General features: G+C 42.4%; 1 protein-coding gene across 6 annotated transcripts in view; it reads left to right on the top strand.

The window, feature by feature from the left end:
* The first annotated feature begins 5415 nt into the window (after nt 1-5415).
* si:cabz01090165.1 (uncharacterized protein LOC100333421 homolog) overlaps nt 5416-21832 on the top strand; it is a 387003-nt gene continuing 370586 nt past the window's right edge. For all 6 annotated transcript variants that reach the window (XM_047391962.1, XM_047391960.1, XM_047391963.1 and 3 more), the window contains exon 1: nt 5416-6659. The gene's annotated coding sequence lies outside the window, so the exon portion shown is untranslated. The remainder of the gene's footprint in view (nt 6660-21832) is intronic.

Genomic DNA, 21832 nt, shown 5'->3' on the forward strand with positions numbered 1-21832 from the left:
CTTAACACAAAGGCCCAAATGCTCCATCATGCCTTTTCATTTGTATCTCACTGCCATATCATCTATCACTCCCTTGGGGCATCAATATTGGTGTTTGCTGAGAAGATGCAAAGCACGTTTCCTCTAACACAGAGCGGCATAATTAAGCATTCATCCCACGTGTGGAGCTCTCCAAGTGTTGCTGATTCTAATTCACAAGCACAGCGGTTAAAAGCAGCCACCAAGCCCAGCTTTCCATCACCACCTCCTTGCTTTAACACTTTCATTTTTAGTCTGTCACTTCTGTGTGTCACTCTCCGTAAACAGGACCTGACACAGATGTTAGCTGGTTAGAGCTAAAAGTACCTCTGCATTTTTAGTCAGAATCCACACTCTGTCTCCCAGGACCTCCACTGTGAAGGTCACGATGATGATAAATACTGATTGTGGAAGTAAACCTGCAGCATACAGTTTGACTGAAAAATGTTCACTCATCAGCAGGAATGTCCTCTAAATGTGGACTCCATTTCGATTTACCTCAACTGTTACTTTTCAACTTCCTACAACACGAAACTGCAATGAGGGGGGTCAAGTCTGAATTTATTATGGATTGATTAATCCAATCAGACTCAAAATGATACATGCAGCTGCTGTAAAGTAGTTGTTTTCCTGACAGGGACCCATACATTTTAACAAGGTTGACAAGTAAGGCTGCTTTATCCATTAAAATTGGTTTTGGTTTGTGTTTTACAGGTTTTAGATCACTGGGCATTGGTAGGGGCTTAACCAATAAAGTAGCTCCTGATCTACAATCAATAACTTCAAACTGAACTGAAATCTGTCCACTTGGAGCAGCCAAATGCCTTCTGGAGGAAAGGTTGATGGCTGAATATTGTAGTGTCTTCATGCTTCTGAGAGAAGACAAAGTCTCTAACCATAACACTAGCTCCTAACGCTGCCTAGACACTGCTGAAGGTTTGAATAAGCAGTTAACCTCTTAAACCCTAGGCCTCTTTCTGAGAAATCCCCTGGAAAATGACATGCCCAAAATGAATTGGATATTTTTCAGAAACTACAAGGTTATTTGAATCATTCTGGTACCAAAACAAAGGTAAGACCAGAGAATACTCCAGAGGCCTAAAAATCAGCTCTTGTGTTACTGAGTCAGAGAAATGAACATGGAACGCAGCAGAAAATTAGAAGAAAATGATTTTTGCCTAACAAAATTCAGTTTGTGATTTGGAAATCCCTCTGAAAGTATGTAGCTGCAACCCAAAACATCTAGCAAACCATAGTACAGGATCTGCCCATGAGCTGCTCCAAAATTCATGCAAAAATGTGAAGCATATAATTTTAGAAATCAAAGTCCAGGTGAACCTTCTAAATTAGCTATTTTGGTGCCATTTGAAATTTCTCAGGCCGTTTTCCCCACGTATATCTCACCATAGAAAGTCATTCCACTTAATAACTTGTTTACAGATTCTTTTAGAAGAGACCTCAAACATATATTTACCCATTCAAAGGAAACAAATCATACAGACGAAATAATATTTGACTCCTAATGAACACAAGTAGAAAGAGACAAAGTCTGGATGAGGCTGCAGGAGGTGCAGATGAAGGTGGCCCTGCTTGGGACTGACTGGAGGAAGCCGTCTAGATGAAGGTGGTTGATCATCATCCTCATCATAATCAATACAATCACTGTAAAATCACATTAGGAGAAGGGATCTGAAATAAATAAATAAATACAATAATATAAAAAGACAATATAAACAGAAACCAGACATGCCTGTGTAAACAGCTGTGTGCTCTGAAACTATTCAAACAGTTTGGCATACTTTATTTACAACTTTAGCAAATAAATCCATTATTTAACACAAAGTCCAATAACAGAATTGATTACATATCCTTCTGATTATTGGATTTATATAAGGTGATCAGATTTCTGAAACAAAATCCGGGGACATTTGCAGCTCCGAGATTACAATAATTAAATTTTTTCAAGATATAATGAAAACACTGGTACAGTTACATTAATTTAAAATATGTATTCATAATTAAACAATCAAAATCAACTGTAATAGCAGGAAGGTGTCTATCCACACTGTTGTTAGCATTTCCAACGAGTGATAAAATGACTAAAGTAATAGCAGTAATAATGTCTTTCTTCTTTCCTCTCCTCCTTTTTCTGTCTAACACTCTTTCTTTCCCTCCTTTTAGCTTTACTCTTCTATCAGTCTATTTTCCTCCTCTCTCTTTAACCCTTCCCATTTTCCTTTGCCCTTTCACTTTTTCTTTGTCTTTCTGCTTTCCTCCTCTCTGCTCTTCTATCAGTCTTTTACTGTTCGAAAACAGAGGCATAATATAATCACAATCCCCTCCAAAAACATTAGTACATACTGAAAAATCAAAATTTAACAAATAAAATAAGATTTGTGTTTCGGATACCCTTTGGAGGTTGATGATTTTTAGATGAGGAACTAGGGTAATCCCAATATAAGCTTATGAATATTTATATTTATAAGTTATATAGTTTCTTTAATTTCTATAATTATTTGACCCGTTTCCTTAGTTGATCAAACGCCAACATTTTTATATCTAGCAAAGAAAGCAACTATTTTTACTTGGAGCTACAAGCTAATGCAACAGAAGAAATGCATATTTAACCAGGTGATTCTCTCCCTCCTCATCATTCTCAGTTCATGCAGTTATTGCCTCATTCAGTTTCTCTGTTATGACTGCTTTGTTTTTTTGTGAGGAACTTTCATATGTCCAAACTGAGTGGACAAACATGCCTCAGCCAGAAAGTCTGTGTTCACATATCACAACAATAAATACACAAAACAACTTATAACTAGCTCTTTCGGAGTCGTCATGGTTTCGGCATATTTGTTGGACTGGGCCACATGCTGGAGATCTTTGAATACTCCAGATATGTTCTGCCGGTGCCATTGTCCCAGTGGTCCATTCCAGGCTCTCCTGCTATTTCGTTACAATAAAAATGCTGGAAAGAGCAGATTCTGGGCCTTAAGGTGAAAGGTTGCTGGTGTAGTTTGGATCAGTGCTGTGTGTGTTTCCTGGTGCGTCTTTAGCACCTTTCAAATTATTTTCAGTTATCTGCTTAGTGTTGGAATTGGGTCTAGTGAAGGTAGAACATGTTTCTATCATTTGGATGAGCCTTGCCCCGTTAAGTGGATATACAACATGCATGTGTTGGTTGATGTATGGCTTGTGTTTGGATTGATCTTGCTTGTGGTGCTGCTGCTGCTGCTCCCAGTACCGGGGGCCCTGCCCACCTGGAGCAGCTAAATGCCTTCTGGAGGAAAGGTATATGGCTAATAATCATGGTGTCTTCATGTGTTGGAGGTTTGAGAGAAACCTAAATCTCTAACCTTAACACTAACACCGAGTAGACACTGTTAATGGCATTAAAAAGCAGATGAAGACCTTCATTTCTCAATGGGTAGTTTATTTAGGTAGGCTTCTACTGTCTACTGTTTACATTCCTTTGTTTTTTATTTGTTTTAACTGTTAATTTGTTAGCTTCTGTGTTTTACGTCATTTATATACAGGTCCTTCTCAAAATATTAGCATATTGTGATAAAGTTCATTATTTTCCATAATGTCATGATGAAAATTTAACATTCATATATTTTAGATTCATTGCACACTAACTGAAATATTTCAGGTCTTTTATTGTCTTAATACGGATGATTTTGGCATACAGCTCATGAAAACCCAAAATTCCTATCTCACAAAATTAGCATATCATTAAAAGGGTCTCTAAACGAGCTATGAACCTAATCATCTGAATCAACGAGTTAACTCTAAACACCTGCAAAAGATTCCTGAGGCCTTTAAAACTCCCAGCCTGGTTCATCACTCAAAACCCCAATCATGGGTAAGACTGCCGACCTGACTGCTGTCCAGAAGGCCACTATTGACACCCTCAAGCAAGAGGGTAAGACACAGAAAGAAATTTACGAACAAATAGGCTGTTCCCAGAGTGCTGTATCAAGGCACCTCAGTGGGAAGTCTGTGGGAAGGAAAAAGTGTGGCAGAAAACGCTGCACAACGAGAAGAGGTGACCGGACCCTGAGGAAGATTGTGGAGAAGGGCCGATTCCAGACCTTGGGGGACCTGCGGAAGCAGTGGACTGAGTCTGGAGTAGAAACATCCAGAGCCACCGTGCACAGGCGTGTGCAGGAAATGGGCTACAGGTGCCGCATTCCCCAGGTCAAGCCACTTTTGAACCAGAAACAGCGGCAGAAGCGTCTGACCTGGGCTACAGAGAAGCAGCACTGGACTGTTGCTCAGTGGTCCAAAGTACTTTTTTCGGATGAAAGCAAATTCTGCATGTCATTCGGAAATCAAGGTGCCAGAGTCTGGAGGAAGACTGGGGAGAAGGAAATGCCAAAATGCCAGAAGTCCAGTGTCAAGTACCCACAGTCAGTGATGGTCTGGGGTGCCGTGTCAGCTGCTGGTGTTGGTCCACTGTGTTTTATCAAGGGCAGGGTGAATGCAGCTAGCTATCAGGAGATTTTGGAGCACTTCATGCTTCCATCTGCTGAAAAGCTTTATGGAGATGAAGATTTCATTTTTCAGCACGACCTGGCACCTGCTCACAGTGCCAAAACCACTGGTAAATGGTTTACTGACCATGGTATCACTGTGCTCAATTGGCCTGCCAACTCTCCTGACCTGAACCCCATAGAGAATCTGTGGGATATTGTGAAGAGAACGTTGAGAGACTCAAGACCCAACACTCTGGATGAGCTAAAGGCCGCTATCGAAGCATCCTGGGCCTCCATAAGACCTCAGCAGTGCCACAGGCTGATTGCCTCCATGCCACGCCGCATTGAAGCAGTCATTTCTGCCAAAGGATTCCTGACCAAGTATTGAGTGCATAACTGTACATGATTATTTGAAGGTTGACGTTTTTTGTATTAAAAACATTTTATTTTATTGGTCAGAAGACCTGAGACTGGGGTGCTGGTTCACCTTCCAAAGCTACAGTGCCATAGTTTAGATCAAAGCAGATTCATGTGCTTGAATGGCCTAGTAAAAATCCAGTCCTAATTTCAGCCGAAAGTTTGTGGAAAGCTGATATTAATGAATTTCCTTCTTCCAGTCTCACAGAGCCTAAACAGTTTTACAGAGAAGAAGGGGAAAATGTCATAGATGTTGAATAAAAATGCGCACCATGCTTCAAAAATGTGGCCAACCATCCTTCTCTTCCCCCTCAGTTGTGTATGTGTATAGTTCAAGTCCAAGTCCAAGTCCAAGAGCCTGTTTATCATTATTAAGCATTTATTTGTACAGCGGTGCAGTCTGTTAGACTGCAGGTTTCTCTGCATCTTTCATGGAGGTGATGAATCTCCCTCCTCACATAGAGGTACAGATGGATGGATAAAATGGGTGTGTCTTCTTTCCTCCGACGCCCTCGCTCGTCCTCCTGCGCCCACAGCCGCCTCCATCCGGCGGAAAGAACGCGCAGGATTACGTGGCTGAATTTCAAACTTTGAATGTCTGTGGAAAAAGAACCCTGTGGGAAGAAGGTTGGATTTTTCTACATGAATGATGGGAATCTGTCCGGGAATGTGACACCTCGGCGCTTGGAGCAGGATTATCCCGGTCTGTGACAATGCGCAGCGGTCCTGCGTGTCTCCACCAACCCGACACTAGATTTCTGTCAGCGCCGTGAAAGTTGGGCTTGTGCTGCAGCAGCTAGCTTCATTTCCCTCGGTTGTGCATTTTATTGCATTGCTGTGGATTAACAGTAACTGTGTGAATAATTAAATCTGTGGTGCAGATAACAGGGGAGGGAGCTGGACACCGCCCGAACCGGTTTTACCGCCATTCCGGAGGAGGATTTTACCTCTTTCCGTCCCTGTGGAGCAGGAATAACAGCAAGCATCCGGTCCTGCGGCCGCACGCATTAACCGGGAGGTTCTGAATCTGCTGCGTTTCCTTGTCAAACGGGTCATATCAGTGGGGAAAAACTGCGGTTTATGCACGGAGCAGAGCCTCAGAAAGGACACCTGAGGAAAAAGAGCGTTTCTGGCTCAAGGACACCCTTTCTACCGGCGGCTGCTTATTGACGTCTGTTGGGCTTTGCGCACGGATTTGTGCGGGCACTTGACATGGACCTTATCAGGATTAGAGCTGTTTAGCCCCCCGGCTCCACTTTTTTTTTTTTTTTTGCCTCATCTGGCTGTGGATCTGCCCCTGGGGACTCTTTCCGAGTGAAGGAGGGCTCACGCCGATGGACCGGGCTCTACTGGAGTGGCGCTAATTGGGGAGAACGGGACGCTTATTGGAATTTTCCACGCATTCTTTCTCCTTGGATTTCTGGAGGTGGGAATGCCTTCATTGGCTTCGCATGGTCACAGCACCTGCACCTGATCTCCGGGTTTCCTCTTTTATTCGTGCACGCTGTTCCAGCTTCTCACAAACGCGCACACGCTCCTGCTTTTCCATCCCCAGAAAACAGGCAAGATATCTCCTCTCCTCTGTGCTTGGGGAGAGGGGGTCGGGAGTTAGGATACGCTGCTGAGCTTTGACGCCTCCCGGGGGCTCCTCGTTGTGATTTAACACCCATTAGTTCATCCAACAAGAAGAGGAGGGAGATATTTGGGAGAGAGGGGAGACAAGAGGAGAGGAGCTCGAGATAATTGACGGTAAGGCTGAATGATCGGCTGTTAATAATGCTGTGTGTGTGTGATGGCGGAGGATGCTCGCTGGGACCGAGCTGTGGACCCCAGGCCAGCATCGGTGCCAACAGGAGTTTTATTCTTAGTTTCCAGGAAATGAATCATCGTTGTAATCTGATTAGGCTGTGCCATAACCTCTCAGTGTGTGACTGTGCTTTTCTGCGCCTGTGCTCGCTCTCATGGTGCACATGGCTCCTCTTCTGCAGATGCCAACAATTCATTGCGGTTTGGGGCTTAACTGACATTTCTCGGCACTTTTCTTCTGCGTTCTGATTGGTTGAGCAAGGTGCAGGTAGTGGCGGTGGTGGAAGTGTGGTGGTCGTGGGGGACCGTGTCCGTGCAGAGTGCGTGTGCGCATGCACAGATGGTCCGTTCACAAGCGAGTGGCAGACCGCAGCGTCAGAAGCAATTTCAGGCAGGGAGCTTTCTCTCTGCATCTGTCTCTCTGTCTGTTTCTCCAGCTGCCTCATCATGCCGTCCGCTGAGCTGACTGGCGTTACAGCCGCATCTATAATGCAGGAGGCCAGAAGATGAGAACAGTGGAGCAGAGGAGAGGAGGAATGCTAGAGGTTCAACAGAGGACAAGTAGGAGGAGAAATAACTTAATGAAGGATGCAGAACAGCAGACCAGAGGAACTTCCAGCAGAAATGACAAAGAATTGTTGAGAAATAGACATGCATTGGAGGATGAGAATACAAAACAGACAAGTCTGATGACTTTTGGAAATAAACCCAGAAATAAATTCTGCATACATACCTCCAAATGTGTGTGGCTTTGTTTGGAAAGCCACATCTCCTCTGTCAGTCATTATTAATTGGAGCTGCATAATATATTGGATCAATCCTCATCACACACATCATTATAACTGTGAGCAATCTGCAATAAAAAACAACTGCTTTGATGCAATATTATGTTTTAACTGTGACTCATACACACTCTGCATGCCAGTAAACAACTGATCACTTGGATGGACCTTAACTGCCCACATCTGATGCAGGATTTAGTGGCTGAGATGCCAAACCTCAGGGAGAGTGGGGCAAAACAACGAGAAGGGGGGAGGAAGATGTGACTTAATCATAACCACCGTCTTATTTTCCACAATATTCAACAATAATGTGGTAATTGTATGTTTTCCTAATATTGTACAGCTTGTAATTAGGAATCTAGTTTGCAAACAACTTGTAAGTGGAACCAGAAGCAAACAGAAATAAACTGTAGCCCCATCACCTTTTTAAAAGGCTGGATCAGGTTCTAATTTAGGACATAAAGGAAAACAGCACAGAGGTCGTGAAGGCAGTTTAATAACAGCAGCCTGTGAAGATCCAAGAAGCTTGAGAGCTTCCATGTCACAATAAAATCTAAAGGACTGCTCCAAAAATATCTCTGCAGACATTAGAGAAGCTGCTGGTGGTTTTCAGGGTGGTTCTGGTCAGCAGATGGGCTGCTCAATATCAGATGTGGAGAAATGGACTCCAATGCTGGGTTCTGATGTCATTTCAGCTCATGCAGCAGTGAGCTCGGTCATATTTTGAATGACCCAAAGCATCAGCACCAAGGACAGCTCAGAGTCAGCAGGTTTCAGCCAGCCAATCACTAACCAGCTTCAATCTGTCAGGTCTTCTCTCACCATGTGTCCACACAATCTTCAGGCTCTTCAGCAGGTGTTCGTGTTGCTTGGTGGACAGATGTCCAACATGTCCTCACAGAAACAATATGAGATACAGCTGCTTAAGAAATGTGAACAGAGTGCTCAGAGTTGATGGGAAAATAGATGGATTTAAATCCAGGACAACCCTGGAAAAACCCTCTTAGAAGCTGCAGAGAACCTGAGGCTGGGTGGAGTTTCACCTTCCAGCAGAACAACCACCCTAAACATACAGCCTGAGATACAATGCAATGGTGTGGATCAAAGCAGATTCATGTCTTAGAATGGCCTAGTCAAAGTCCAGACCTAAATCTGTGAATCTGTGGCAAGACTTGAAAACTGATGTTCACAGATGTTCTCGATCCAATATGACTGAGCTTGGGATGTTTTCACAGGAGAATGAGCAGAAACTTGAGTCTGAAGATGTTCAAAGCTGGTGGAGATGAACCCCAAAAGAGCTGTAGCTGACTATAAAGAGACTAACATATAAAGTTGGATTGATTTAGACAGACTTGAATTTTCACTTAGAGATGAACAAAATTGATCATTTAGTTCAGATTAGGAATGTAACCTGTGGGGAAGATAAAGTCTAAGATGCTTGAGACAAAAACAAAGTTCCTATATAAATCTAAAAGTTAGAAAAGTATTCAATTTAAGTGCTTTCCAAGTCTGGATAAATATGGAAAATATGTTTATTTCTACACGTTATTCATGGTCCCATTTAAATGATTTTCATCTTAAATGTAAAAAGTATATATTTTTGGACAGTTTGGGCCTAATTACCACTCTGAGTGGGTTGTTCTTTCAGCAAATGGCATGTTTCAGAGTCTGTATACTCCGGTGTTTGATTATTTGATTACTAAATTAATTTGTATTAAATGTTGTTTTAGGAAATGAGTTTCCCAGACAAAGGCATTAACTGAAGTAACGTCTCTGTTTGGTTGTTTGAACAAAGACTCTCAGCAGGAAGTCATCTAATATACAGTATTTATCTAATTCTTCTTCTATGGATGCAGAAATCAATATATCCTTATTGAAGGAATGTTGTCTTCCCGGCACACGGACCGTGGACTATTTTCTGCTAAGTGTGTTTCTACTCACATGTCCTGTGCTGAATATTTTGTTCTAGTTAATATTAGAATAAGGTGAACTGATTAACCCTGGTGTGGAGCCTGAATTCAGGGTAACATTTGAAAGAATCTGCAGAGTTCTGGCTGAGCAGGTAAAAGTTATTCTGCAAAGCATTGTTAAGGAGAGATAAGGTGAGAGATGACAGGATGAGGCAGGATGGGTCATGAGTCCATGTCAGGGGTCAACAGGCAGTCCGATGAAACAAGCTGGGACCTAGTCAGACCAAAACAAGTGCTTCACAACAAAAATATGCTCCATATCTGGCCTGTTGACTTTGTAGAGAACATTAGAGAACAAACCAGCATCAAGAAGACCAAAGACCCCAGCAGACAGGTTAGGGAGGAAGTTGTGGAGAAGTTTAAAGCAGGGTTAGGTTCTAAAACAATATCCCAAGCTCTGAACATCTCACAGAGCTCTGTTCAATCCATCATTTGAACATGGAGAGAGGATGGACCAACTGCAGACCTACCAAAGCATGGATGTCCACCTAGACCGACAGGCTGGACAAGGAGAGCATTAATCAGAGAAGCAGCCAAGAGGTCTATGGTACCTCTGGAGGAGCTGCAGAGATCCATAGCTCAGGTTGGATGATCTTTCCACAGGACAACTATCAGTCATGTGCTCCACAACTCTGGCCTCAAGGTAGGAGTGGTGAGAAGAAAGCCAGAAGAAGTTCTGCTTGCAGTTTGTCACAAGGAGACACAACAAAAATGTAGAAGGTGATCTGGTCAGAGGAGACCATCACAGAAACTTTTGCCCTGCATGCAGGAACACTTTGCATCACCCCTGTGTATAGCTCGGCGGTGGCAGTATCATGCTGTGATGATGCTTTTGTTCTGCAGTAAATGTATCACACTCTAATTAGATCTGTTTTTAATCAGTTTTTCATTTCGACGGTTCTGCAGCTCTTTGTGTTGGTCTCTCTCTGAAGTATTTTTAAATAATTGGACCTGGAAATATGCTGAATATGTTTCATGAGTAATGCATCTCGGCATATATTTCAATCATCTATATTTTTATTTTCAGTGATTATGAGTTAAATTATTCACCAAGCATAAGTGGGTATATGTTTGCAAGGAAATAATGTAAAAACAGATCAGCTGTAAGTCTGTGATTAATTTCTCATCTGCCTATAGATTTAAATCGTGAAACAGGAAATGTTCATATCATTTGGCCTGTGTCTCATGCAGCTTTTAGTTTTCAATTCTAATCTAGGCCAGTTTGGTTTTCTGAAGCTGAGATTCAAGCAGCAACTGAGAAATGCTGAGATAACAAGGAGCCACTGGCTGAAAACCAAGAGGCCGTCAGAAATGTTCCGATTTATATTGTAGTAGAAATTCTGCATCCTGCCTCTAAGAAGAATTAATCTGCTTTTTAATCTCCCAGCCTGGAGTTATATCCCCAATCCTTCATCTACAGTACTCACCCATCTGTGTCCTCATCCATCTGTCCATCCAACCGGGCCTCCCACTTGCTTTGCCTGACCTCACTAAGTAGTTTTTCTTTCTTTCCCGGTCTTATAATGGTGCTGCAGCTGCAGGTTTATACCTCAAACATCACATTGAAGTTAACGCTGTGATGGCTTCACTCTGCAACACCCAGAAGCTCTTCCTCATCTGTGAATCTCATTTCCTCTTTACTCTCACTTGCTTCAGAAGCACATGTGGTGTTTAGTGCTTTTTATCCATTCAGAGGTGTTGCACCAACACAGCAGGAGCAGAAACAGCAGGTTCAATCACCATACCGTAGAGAAATATCTCCTGACACACTGAGCTGTTTGTGGTCGGCCTGTCCCACCTCCAATATTTAGCTTTCACTTATTAGACACAAGTGAGATGAAGCCAAGCTTGAAGTGGGGCGATGGGGGGGGGTACATGTCAGAAATAATACTTTAGCTGGGGTTGCTTGCATCTTCTCAACTGGGCAAAACGTTTACAGGTCTTTATTTTTAATGCTGTTCTTACCAAAAATCTTCGAGGCATTGCTGTAAATTATCAGAGTTAATATCTCGGAGTTCAAAGTTCATGTCTTGGAGTTCAGAGCTCATGTCTCGGAGTTCGGAGTTCATGTCTCGGAGTTTGGAGTTCATTTCTTGGAGTTCAGAGTTCATGTCTCGGAGTTCATGACTCAGAGTTCATGTCTCAGAGTTCATGTCTCACAGTTCATGTCTCGGAGTTCATGTCACAGAGTTCATGTTTCAGAGTCAGAGTTCATATCTCAGAGTTCACAGTTCATGTCTCGGAGTTTGGAGTTCATTTCTTGGAGTTCAGAGTTCATGTCTCGGAGTTCATGACTCAGAGTTCATGTCTCGGAGTTCATGTCTCAGAGTTCATATCTCAGAGTTCACAGTTCATGTCTCGGAGTTTGGAGTTCATTTCTTGGAGTTCAGAGTTCATGTCTCGGAGTTCATGACTCAGAGTTCATGTCTCGGAGTTCATGACTCAGAGTTCATGTCTCGGAGTTCATGACTCAGAGTTCATGTCTCAGAGTTCATGTCTCGGAGTTCATGACTCAGAGTTCATGTCTCAGAGTTCATGTCTCAGAGTTTATATCTCAGAGTTCACAGTTCATGTCTCGGAGTTCATGTCACAGAGTTCATGTCTCAGAGTTCATGTCTCACAGTTCATGTCTCGGAGTTCATATCTCAGAGTTCACAGTTCATGTCTCGGAGTTCATGTCACAGAGTTCATGTCTCAGAGTTCAGAGTTCGTATCTAAGACTTTACAGGTTTTTATTTTTAATGCTGTTCTTACCAAAAATCTTCGAGGCATTGTTGTAAATTATCAGAGTTCATATCTCGGAGTTTGGAGTTCTTGTCTCAGAGTTCAGAGTTCATGTCTCTGAGTTCATATCTCGGAGTTCATGTCTTGTAGTTCATGTCTCAGAGTCAGAGTCAGAGTTCATGTCTCAGAGTCAGAGGTCATGTCTCAGAGTTCATATCTCAGAGTTTATGTCTCGTAGTTCATGTCTCAGAGTCAGAGTTCAGAGTTCTTGTCTCAGAGTTCAGAGTTTATGTCTCACAGTTCCGAGTTCACATCTCAGAGTTCAGAGTTCATGTCTCAAAGTTCATATCTCAGAGTTAAGTGTTCATGTCTCAGAGTTCAAAGTTCGTATCTAAGAGTTTACAGGTTTTGATTTTTAATGCTGTTCTTACCAAAAATCTTCGAGGCATTGTTGTAAATTATCAGAGTTCATATCTCGGAGTTTGGAGTTCTTGTCTCACAGTTCAGAGTTCACGTCTCAGAGTTCATGTCTCAGAGTTCAGAGTTCATCTCTCAGAGTTCATGACTTGGAGTTCATGTCTCGAAGTTCACAGTTCATGTCTCGGAGTTCATGTCTCGGAGTGCATGTCTCAGAGTTCAGAGTTCATCTCTCAGAGTTCATGTCTCGGAGTTCATGTTTCGGAGTTCATGTCTCAGAGTTCAAAGGTTATGTCCGAGTTCATATTTCATAGTTCAGAGTTTACATCTCGGAGTTCAGAGTTCATGTCTCAGAGTTCATGTCTCGGAGTTCAGAGTTCATGTCTCTGAGTTCACAGTTCATGTTTCTGAGTTCACATCTCGGAGTTCAGAGTTCGTGTCTCAGAGTTTATGTCATTGAGTTCGTGTCTCAGAGTTCATGTCTCAGAGTTCAGAGTTCATGTCTAGGAGTTCAGAGTTCATATCTCAGAGTTCATGTCTCAGAGTTCAGAGTTCATCTCTCAGAGTTCATCTCTCAGAGTTCATCTCTCGGAGTTCATCTCTCGGAGTTCATCTCTCGGAGTTCATGTCTCGGAGTTCATGTCTCAGAGTTCAAAGGTTATGTCCGAGTTCATATTTCATAGTTCAGAGTTTACATCTCAGAGTTCAGAGTTCATGTCTCTGAGTTCACAGTTCATGTTTCTGAGTTCACATCTCGGAGTTCAGAGTTCGTGTCTCAGAGTTCATGTCATCGAGTTCATGTCTCAGAGTTCATATCTCGGAGTTCAAAGTTCATGTCTTGGAGTTCAGAGCTCATGTCTCAGAGTTCGGAGTTCATTTCTTGGAGTTCAGAGTTCATGTCTCGGAGTTCATGTCTCAGAGTTCATGTCTCAGAGTTCATGTCTCAGAGTTCATGTCTCAGAGTTCAGAGTTCGTATCTAAGACTTTACAGGTTTTTATTTTTAATGCTGTTCTTACCAAAAATCTTCGAGGCATTGTTGTAAATTATCAGAGTTCATATCTCGGAGTTTGGAGTTCTTGTCTCAGAGTTCAGAGTTCATGTCTCTGAGTTCATATCTCGGAGTTCATGTCTTGTAGTTCATGTCTCAGAGTCAGAGTCAGAGTTCATGTCTCAGAGTCAGAGGTCATGTCTCAGAGTTCAGAGTTTATGTCTCACAGTTCCGAGTTCACATCTCAGAGTTCAGAGTTCATGTCTAAAAGTTCATATCTCAGAGTTAAGTGTTCATGTCTCAGAGTTCAAAGTTCGTATCTAAGAGTTTACAGGTTTTGATTTTTAATGCTGTTCTTACCAAAAATCTTCGAGGCATTGTTGTAAATTATCAGAGTTCATATCTCGGAGTTTGGAGTTCTTGTCTCAGAGTTCAGAGTTCATGTCTCAGAGTCAGAGTTCATGTCTCAGAGTTCATGTCTCGGAGTTCATGTCTCGGAGTTCAGAGTTCGTGTCTCAGAGTTCATGTCATTGAGTTCGTGTCTCAGAGTTCATGTCTCGGAGTTCAGAGTTCATGTCTAGGAGTTCAGAGTTCACATCTCGGAGTTCAGAGTTCATGTCTCTGAGTTCAAAGGTTATGTCCGAGTTCATATTTCATAGTTCAGAGTTTACATCTCGGAGTTCAGAGTTCATGTCTCAGAGTTCATGTCTCGGAGTTCAGAGTTCATGTCTCTGAGTTCACAGTTCATGTTTCTGAGTTCACATCTCGGAGTTCAGAGTTTGTGTCTCAGAGTTCATGTCATTGAGTTCGTGTCTCAGAGTTCATGTCTCGGAGTTCAGAGTTCATGTCTAGGAGTTCAGAGTTCATATCTCAGAGTTCATGTCTCAGAGTTCACAAGTTATGTCCAAGTTCACATTTCAGAGTTCAGAGTTTACATCTCGGAGTTCAGAGTTTATGTCTCAGAGTTCACAGTTTATTTGTCAGAGTTTGGAGTTCATGTCTCTGAGTTCAGAGTTTTTGTCTCAGAGTTCATGTATCAGAGTTCATTTTTTGTTTTGACATCATTACATCAGAGCTTTACACGAAGGTCCGTCCTTTCTGCTGAATTAAGTGTTTATGGGAATGAGCCAGGCATGCATTCTCATCTTCTAACCTTCCGTCATCATCTGTTCCTGCTTGAAGAGGGGAATGCAGTCTTCCTGAAACAGGTCTCAAGAACCTCTGACTTTCTGTTGTTTCAGTCTGAATAAACCCCTGAAAAACCTCCTTTTTGAAAGCTTCTTGTGGTGTTTTCCTTCGTCTGGTTTAATCTTCAGCTCAGTGCTGCTGAAAACTGGAAACTCTGCCTTCTACGCTGGTTACCAACCTTCAGCCTGAGTGTCGCTCTCAGGGTGACCTGTTAGCATATAGGCGAGGTACGTTCACTGACCAGAAAGGAAGATCAGATTTCTTGGTTTCTTATTGGCCAGTCACCAACCTGGGTAAAATCATCAGCGACTTCAGCTGCTCCCCCAAAAAGTAACAGTGATGTCAGTAAAGGTCTCATACTGAGAGCTTCAAGGGTTCTACTGGATTCTTTGAAGTCAGGTTCTATGAAGTTGTTATTGGTAATAATATCTTTACCTGTCGTAGAAAGCTTTACTGTGAGCTTGGTAGAAAGTAAGTACATCCTCAGGGTGGTGGAAGCTAACAGCTAGTCAGAAGTGCGCTGTATCAATCTGCTTCATCAGCTGATGTTAGGAACATTTTTTGGAAGATCTGAAACAGACCATGTTCAGCGCTGCTGCACATCTGACCCAAGTTTCCTGTTTTCTGGGTCGCAGGACGTAGCTGGACACAGAACACAAATGTTCTGTTCAACAAGCAGCAGCAACAGTAACAGGGTCTGCTGTGAAATGATAGACTGTTAATAATATAGTGTTTTATGTTTGGACTATGTTTGAGATATTTTACTCTAAAGTCAGCTGTTAGCGTCCAGCAGCTACACAGCACCCTAGTATGACATGTTTCTACTCCAGGTAGGAGAACTAGTACTCAACACTACAGACTGACCCGTTAATATAGACCCCCTTATATAATACATCTTTGTGAATGCTGCATGTTCTTAAAAAGTCCAGTTCCTACAGTAATGCATGTTTTCCAGTACTCCTGTCTGGACAGAACCAGGCTGCAGTCTGCATTTCAAACTGAAGCCAAGGTAGAAAGAAAAGCTTCACTGTAATGTTGGACTCAGAACCCGTGTTGGATCTGGCTCCTATGTTTTTCACCCAGTCTGTAATTTCCTCAAAGTCTCACTCACAGCTCACAAATACTGTGATGATGTGCTAATTAATTCTCCTAGTCGTGATTTGTCTCAAGTTTATTTTTGCACATTTTTTCCTCTAAAGATTTTGAGTTTGAAGCTTTTCCAACAAACATTAGACCTGCAGTTCTACCCCAGGAAACAGAATCCAGATCCTGCTCTTCATTGTTGGGAAAACTGATTGGGCCAAATCCTCCAGAGACTTCCAGAGCTTAGTGGAGCTGCAGAGTGTGGTATTTGTTGGAGAACACAGAGGCCATTTGAACTGCTCGGGTAGGGCTAGATAGAAGCCCTCAGAGAACCCGCCTGCACTGATTTGCTGAAATCGACTGAAATGACTCAAGCGCCTGTTGGCTGCTGCATTAAAATGATTGTTTAAAATGCCAGTGGCAGCTCTCTGCTTAAACTCAATAAAAGCTGCTTTAAAATGATTGATGTAAATGATCAGTTATGCTAGAGTCATATTTATATTTACAGAGACTCACTGAAGGCTGCAGTGAGAAACTAACAGTGTTAAAGCAAACACAACCAGCTGTGAGCTGAACGCTCTTCTCACATCACAGCTTCTGTTCTCCAGAAATATGTTCTTCCTCTGAGCGCATATGGAAAAATCCAGAAATGATTGGGCAGCTGTGACAAACCTGAAGCAGAGGAAAGTTTCTAAGCTGCCGAGAGACAGAAAGAAAAGCTTTCTGAAGCTGTTTCTCCATCATCTCCAACCACATGAGCTTCTTCTTTGCTCACTGTGTTAAACCAGTCAGCGGCAGCACAAAGAAGGGGTCAGGGGAGCAACCACCACCCCTAAAAATGGTTCCTGTCTTACATGCAGAACATTTTATTGGATCTTCTGTCTTCTGCAAAGAAAGGTTAAGTGTTCATCAGCTGCCAAAGTTAGGTATTCTAATCTGCTTTCCTGATTTGTCCTTAATGGTCTTCCTTGTATGGAGATGATAGAAGACCTGACATCCAGATGGATTTATTTATATATATATATATATATATATATATATATAAATATATATAAATATATATATATATATATATATATATATATATATATATATATATATATATATAATATATATATATATATATATATATATATATATATATATATATAATATATATATATATATATATATATATATATATATATATATATATATAATATATATATGCATATTTTTAAGGGGGAATCACCTCTAAGTACCAGGCTTTATATTCTTGAGTTTAATTGAATTGAAACCCATTTATCTATGAAGCAACGATGAACCTACCTGATTCAGTCGCATCCAAGCAGCTCACATTGTTCAAGATGATCATGTTTCCTCTGCTTCTCCATCAGAATAAGTTTTCTCAAGTGACAACCAGAAGATACAGAAGGAACAGACTCTGTCAGGTTTGAATCAGAATCAGAATCAGAAAAGCTTTATTGCCAAGTACGTTTTTGGACATACAAGGAATTTGTTCTGGCGTAGTCGGTGCAATACAATACAAATTAAACAGTATAAACATATCTACAATATAATATAAATATATGTGCACAGTTTTAAGTGAGTGAGAGTAAATATAGAGCAGTATAAGATGCAAGAGCAATACAACAGTGCAGGTGATCATTGTGCAAGTAAAGCAGGAGTCCAAGCTGAGCGTTAATGTAACGCATAATCAGATATTAGTGTCACAGAGCAGCAGAAACCCAGCAGGGGGACGTCACATGGCGAGCTCCACTTCAGAGAAAACAAGATGGCCGCCAGTGTCCTGATCTCAGCATCACTGATCACATCTTTCTCAGTTTGCCTCCACTCTCCTGTCATTCTAACTGTCTCTGCCTTTTCTCTCGTCCTGCTCATTGTTGTGTGGTTCTGTGACGTATTCCTGGTTCATTCCGTCCTCCTCCCTAAGCTGAAGGTCAGAGGTGACAGCTCGCTGATGGATGGAGCAGCAGGATTTAGGAGAAATGTGTTGGTGGAGTAACACCTCATAGGAACAGGAGAATAAAGGATGAGATAATTTAAGATTAATCAGGCAAATTCAGTCAAAAACAACACTTACAAAGAATATTGATGAAGTATTCTGATCCTGGGACATCAAGGTTTACAGGCTTCCTCAGTCAGATCACTGCAGAGAACTCCAGGTCCTGATGTAAGCCTGGTGTGTGTGTTGTTTTTTCCTCCATCTCTTAACTTGGGATGGTCCTGGAGGTCTCCATGTGTCCAGATTCTGGCTCCAAGACTGAGTTTAGGATTACTGTGGGTTCCATGCAGCATCCTCACAGGTGTGACGCATAATAAACTACAATCCCTATCAGACCTGCAGAAGGATGTTTATGAACGGATGGCAGTTAGCTGTACTATTGGTCAGGAAAGTGGATGGATATTCTAGCATTAAAATAGCAGAACGTTGTGAGTTAAAGTGGGCTCCAGTGAGCCATGGGACATCTTCAGCTGCACAGCAGTGATCTCATGTCAGGAGAATTTATTTCCTCCAATTAGCTTCATGACCACCAAGAACATTTTAGTTTAGCATCCAGTAGTTTGTCTGCATGAAGATTCTTGGCTGCTTCTTAATTAGCTGCTCCTGAGGCCCTGTAGTTACTCACATGCAGGAGGAAGGTCTGGAGATGAAGTCGCTGCTATCATCAAGCTGATGCCAGCTCTGTCTGAGACGAAGCTACACAGACTTACTTCTGGACTGATGTTCGGCAACCAACTTCAAAGCCTTGCTGGTAGATGTCATTGTTTAAATGGTTGGAAACCAGAGAAGATTGAGGTTTATTATGCATAGAAATATGAAATATGGTTCAAACAACACATCTGACATGAGCAACTCTTCAGGGTCATACATTTAAACTCGTGTCTACGGACCTCTTGATGGCCATGTTGCTGTGATGAAAATCAAACAGAACCGGACTCTATCGCGGAGCAGCCCTGTTTCAAGGATTTCAACGGAACTGTTTGCATTAATAACTACCATAATAACTCAATAACTACCAGCCCTGACCTCATTCAGGCAAATCTAAAGCGTTTTCTACCAGAATGTTAAATTAGTAAATTACATTTCGATTAATGTGCCTCTTATTTTACTTCTATATTATCTGCTGACAGGTTTGTGTTTAAAGCCTTAAACTTGTTCCTCATTTATTGCCTCTTTTTCTTTATGTCTCATTAGTCAGTTTATGACTACATGACTCTGATGAAATTAGGTTTGTTCATCTCCTCCCTTAACTCTGAGATGTCATCAAGACAGACAGCTTTTCAGATCCAACAGGTTCTGGAACAGATCGGCCTTCCCGTTATCTGTTGAAGCTGGGTCCGGGTCAGAGTGTCTCTCTGGTGTCTCCTGAAGTCTGCTCTGGTTCAGAGCACCTTTCTGGTATCTGCTGAAGTCCGCTGTAAGGATTATGATTATTGATTAATTAATATTCATCAAGAATTATAATTTAAATCATGATTTGAAAAAAATTAATTTCTTAACCATAAATCATCACTTACAAATAGAAATCAGAGATGTCCTCTGGTGTTGTGATTATGGGCTCAAAGCTCTTTAATAATTACAAATTATTAACCAAACCACAAACTGTCAGTTTATTCAACCAGTTCACCGAAGGTGGGGGAACTTTGACCTTGTTTTGACAGATAAATAACTCTTGCACGAAATAAACACAAACGCTTCTCTTAATTATATATATGAAGATTTATTGAAGCCAAATAATATTGATATACTATTATTCTCGTCCAAAACCATCACCTAACTAACAAGCACTATTCTACACAAAGGGAATAAAAATGACTACCTAACAATGATAATAAAAGAAAAATATATATGCATTTAGTGTCTATGAAGATCAAACTAGTAGTTTTATGGACAAACTGTGTAATTTGGGTTAAATGGAAAGAGATCCTCCTGGTGTTGATGTCTCGATTGCAGCGATCAGCTGATAAACGGTGGGGCCACGCCCCTTTAGCCACAACCAGCTGATTGCCCCAAATCTCGAACAAAGATTCATAAAACTCTGCATCTCAGCCGGTTTATGCTCCCAGTGACGTCAGAGCTGCGACGTCTGTTGAGCTGCGTGTGTCAAAATGTGCGACCAATATGGATGGCCCCAACACCGCTCCGGGTCAGAGCAGCTTTCTGGTATCTGCTGAAGTCCACTCTGGTTCAGAGCAGCTTTCTGGTATCTGCTGAAGTCCACTCTGGTTCAGAGCAGCTTTCTGGTATCTACTGAAGTCCGCTTTGGTTCAGAGCGTCTTTCTGGTATCTGCTGAAGTCCACTCTGGTTCAGAGCGTCTTTCTGGTATCTGCTGAAGTCCACTCTGGTTCAGAGCAGCTTTCTGGTATCTACTGAAGTCCGCTTTGGTTCAGAGCAGCTTTCTGGTATCTACTGAAGTCCGCTTTGGTTCAGAGCGTCTTTCTGGTATCTGCTGAAGTCCACTCTGGTTCAGAGCAGCTTTCTGGTATCTACTGAAGTCCGCTTTGGTTCAGAGCGTCTTTCTGGTATCTGCTGAAGTCCACTCTGGTTCAGAGCAGCTTTCTGGTATCTACTGAAGTCCGCTTTGGTTCAGAGCAGCTTTCTGGTATCTACTGAAGTCCGCTTTGGTTCAGAGCGTCTTTCTGGTATCTGCTGAAGTCCACTCTGGTTCAGAGCAGCTTTCTGGTATCTACTGAAGTCCGCTTTGGTTCAGAGCGTCTTTCTGGTATCTGCTGAAGTCCGCTTTGGTTCAGAGCGTCTTTCTGGTATCTACTGAAGTCCGCTCTGGTTCAGAGCAGCTTTCTGGTATCTACTGAAGTCCGCTTTGGTTCAGAGCGTCTTTCTGGTATCTGCTGAAGTCCGCTTTGGTTCAGAGCAGCTTTCTGGTATCTACTGAAGTCCGCTCTGGTTCAGAGCAGCTTTCTGGTATCTACTGAAGTCCGCTTTGGTTCAGAGCGTCTTTCTGGTATCTGCTGAAGTCCGCTTTGGTTCAGAGCGTCTTTCTGGTATCTACTGAAGTCCGCTTTGGTTCAGAGCAGCTTTCTGGTATCTACTGAAGTCCGCTTTGGTTCAGAGCAGCTTTCTGGTATCTACTGAAGTCCGCTCTGGTTCAGAGCAGCTTTCTGGTATCTCCTGAAGTCCGCTTTGGTTCAGAGCGTCTTTCTGGTATCTGCTGAAGTCCGCTTTGGTTCAGAGCAGCTTTCTGGTATCTGCTGGAGTCCACTCTGGTTCAGAGCAGCTTTCTGGTATCTGCTGAAGTCCGCTTTGGTTCAGAGCGTCTTTCTGGTATCTGCTGAAGTCCACTCTGGTTCAGAGCAGCTTTCTGGTATCTGCTGAAGTCCACTCTGGTTCAGAGCAGCTTTCTGGTATCTGCTGAAGTCCACTCTGGTTCAGAGCAGCTTTCTGGTATCTGCTGAAGTCCACTCTGGTTCAGAGCGTCTTTCTGGTATCTGCTGAAGTCCGCTTTGGTTCAGAGCGTCTTTCTGGTATCTGCTGAAGTCCACTCTGGTTCAGAGCAGCTTTCTGGTATCTGCTGAAGTCCGCTTTGGTTCAGAGCAGCTTTCTGGTATCTACTGAAGTCCGCTCTGGTTCAGAGCAGCTTTCTGGTATCTACTGAAGTCCGCTTTGGTTCAGAGCGTCTTTCTGGTATCTGCTGAAGTCCGCTCTGGTTCAGAGCAGCTTTCTGGTATCTGCTGAAGTCCACTCTGGTTCAGAGCATCTTTCTGGTATCTGCTGAAGTCCACTCTGGTTCAGAGCAGCTTTCTGGTATCTGCTGAAGTCCACTCTGGTTCAGAGCGTCTTTCTGGTATCTGCTGAAGTCCGCTTTGGTTCAGAGCGTCTTTCTGGTATCTGCTGAAGTCCACTCTGGTTCAGAGCGTCTTTCTGGTATCTGCTGAAGTCCACTCTGGGTCAGAGCATCTCTTACTGCTTGGAAAAAGATAGTGAATATCTGAATACCCG

The sequence above is a fragment of the Girardinichthys multiradiatus genome, chromosome 18 (assembly GCF_021462225.1).
Source record: "Girardinichthys multiradiatus isolate DD_20200921_A chromosome 18, DD_fGirMul_XY1, whole genome shotgun sequence".
Classification (NCBI taxonomy): domain Eukaryota; kingdom Metazoa; phylum Chordata; class Actinopteri; order Cyprinodontiformes; family Goodeidae; genus Girardinichthys; species Girardinichthys multiradiatus.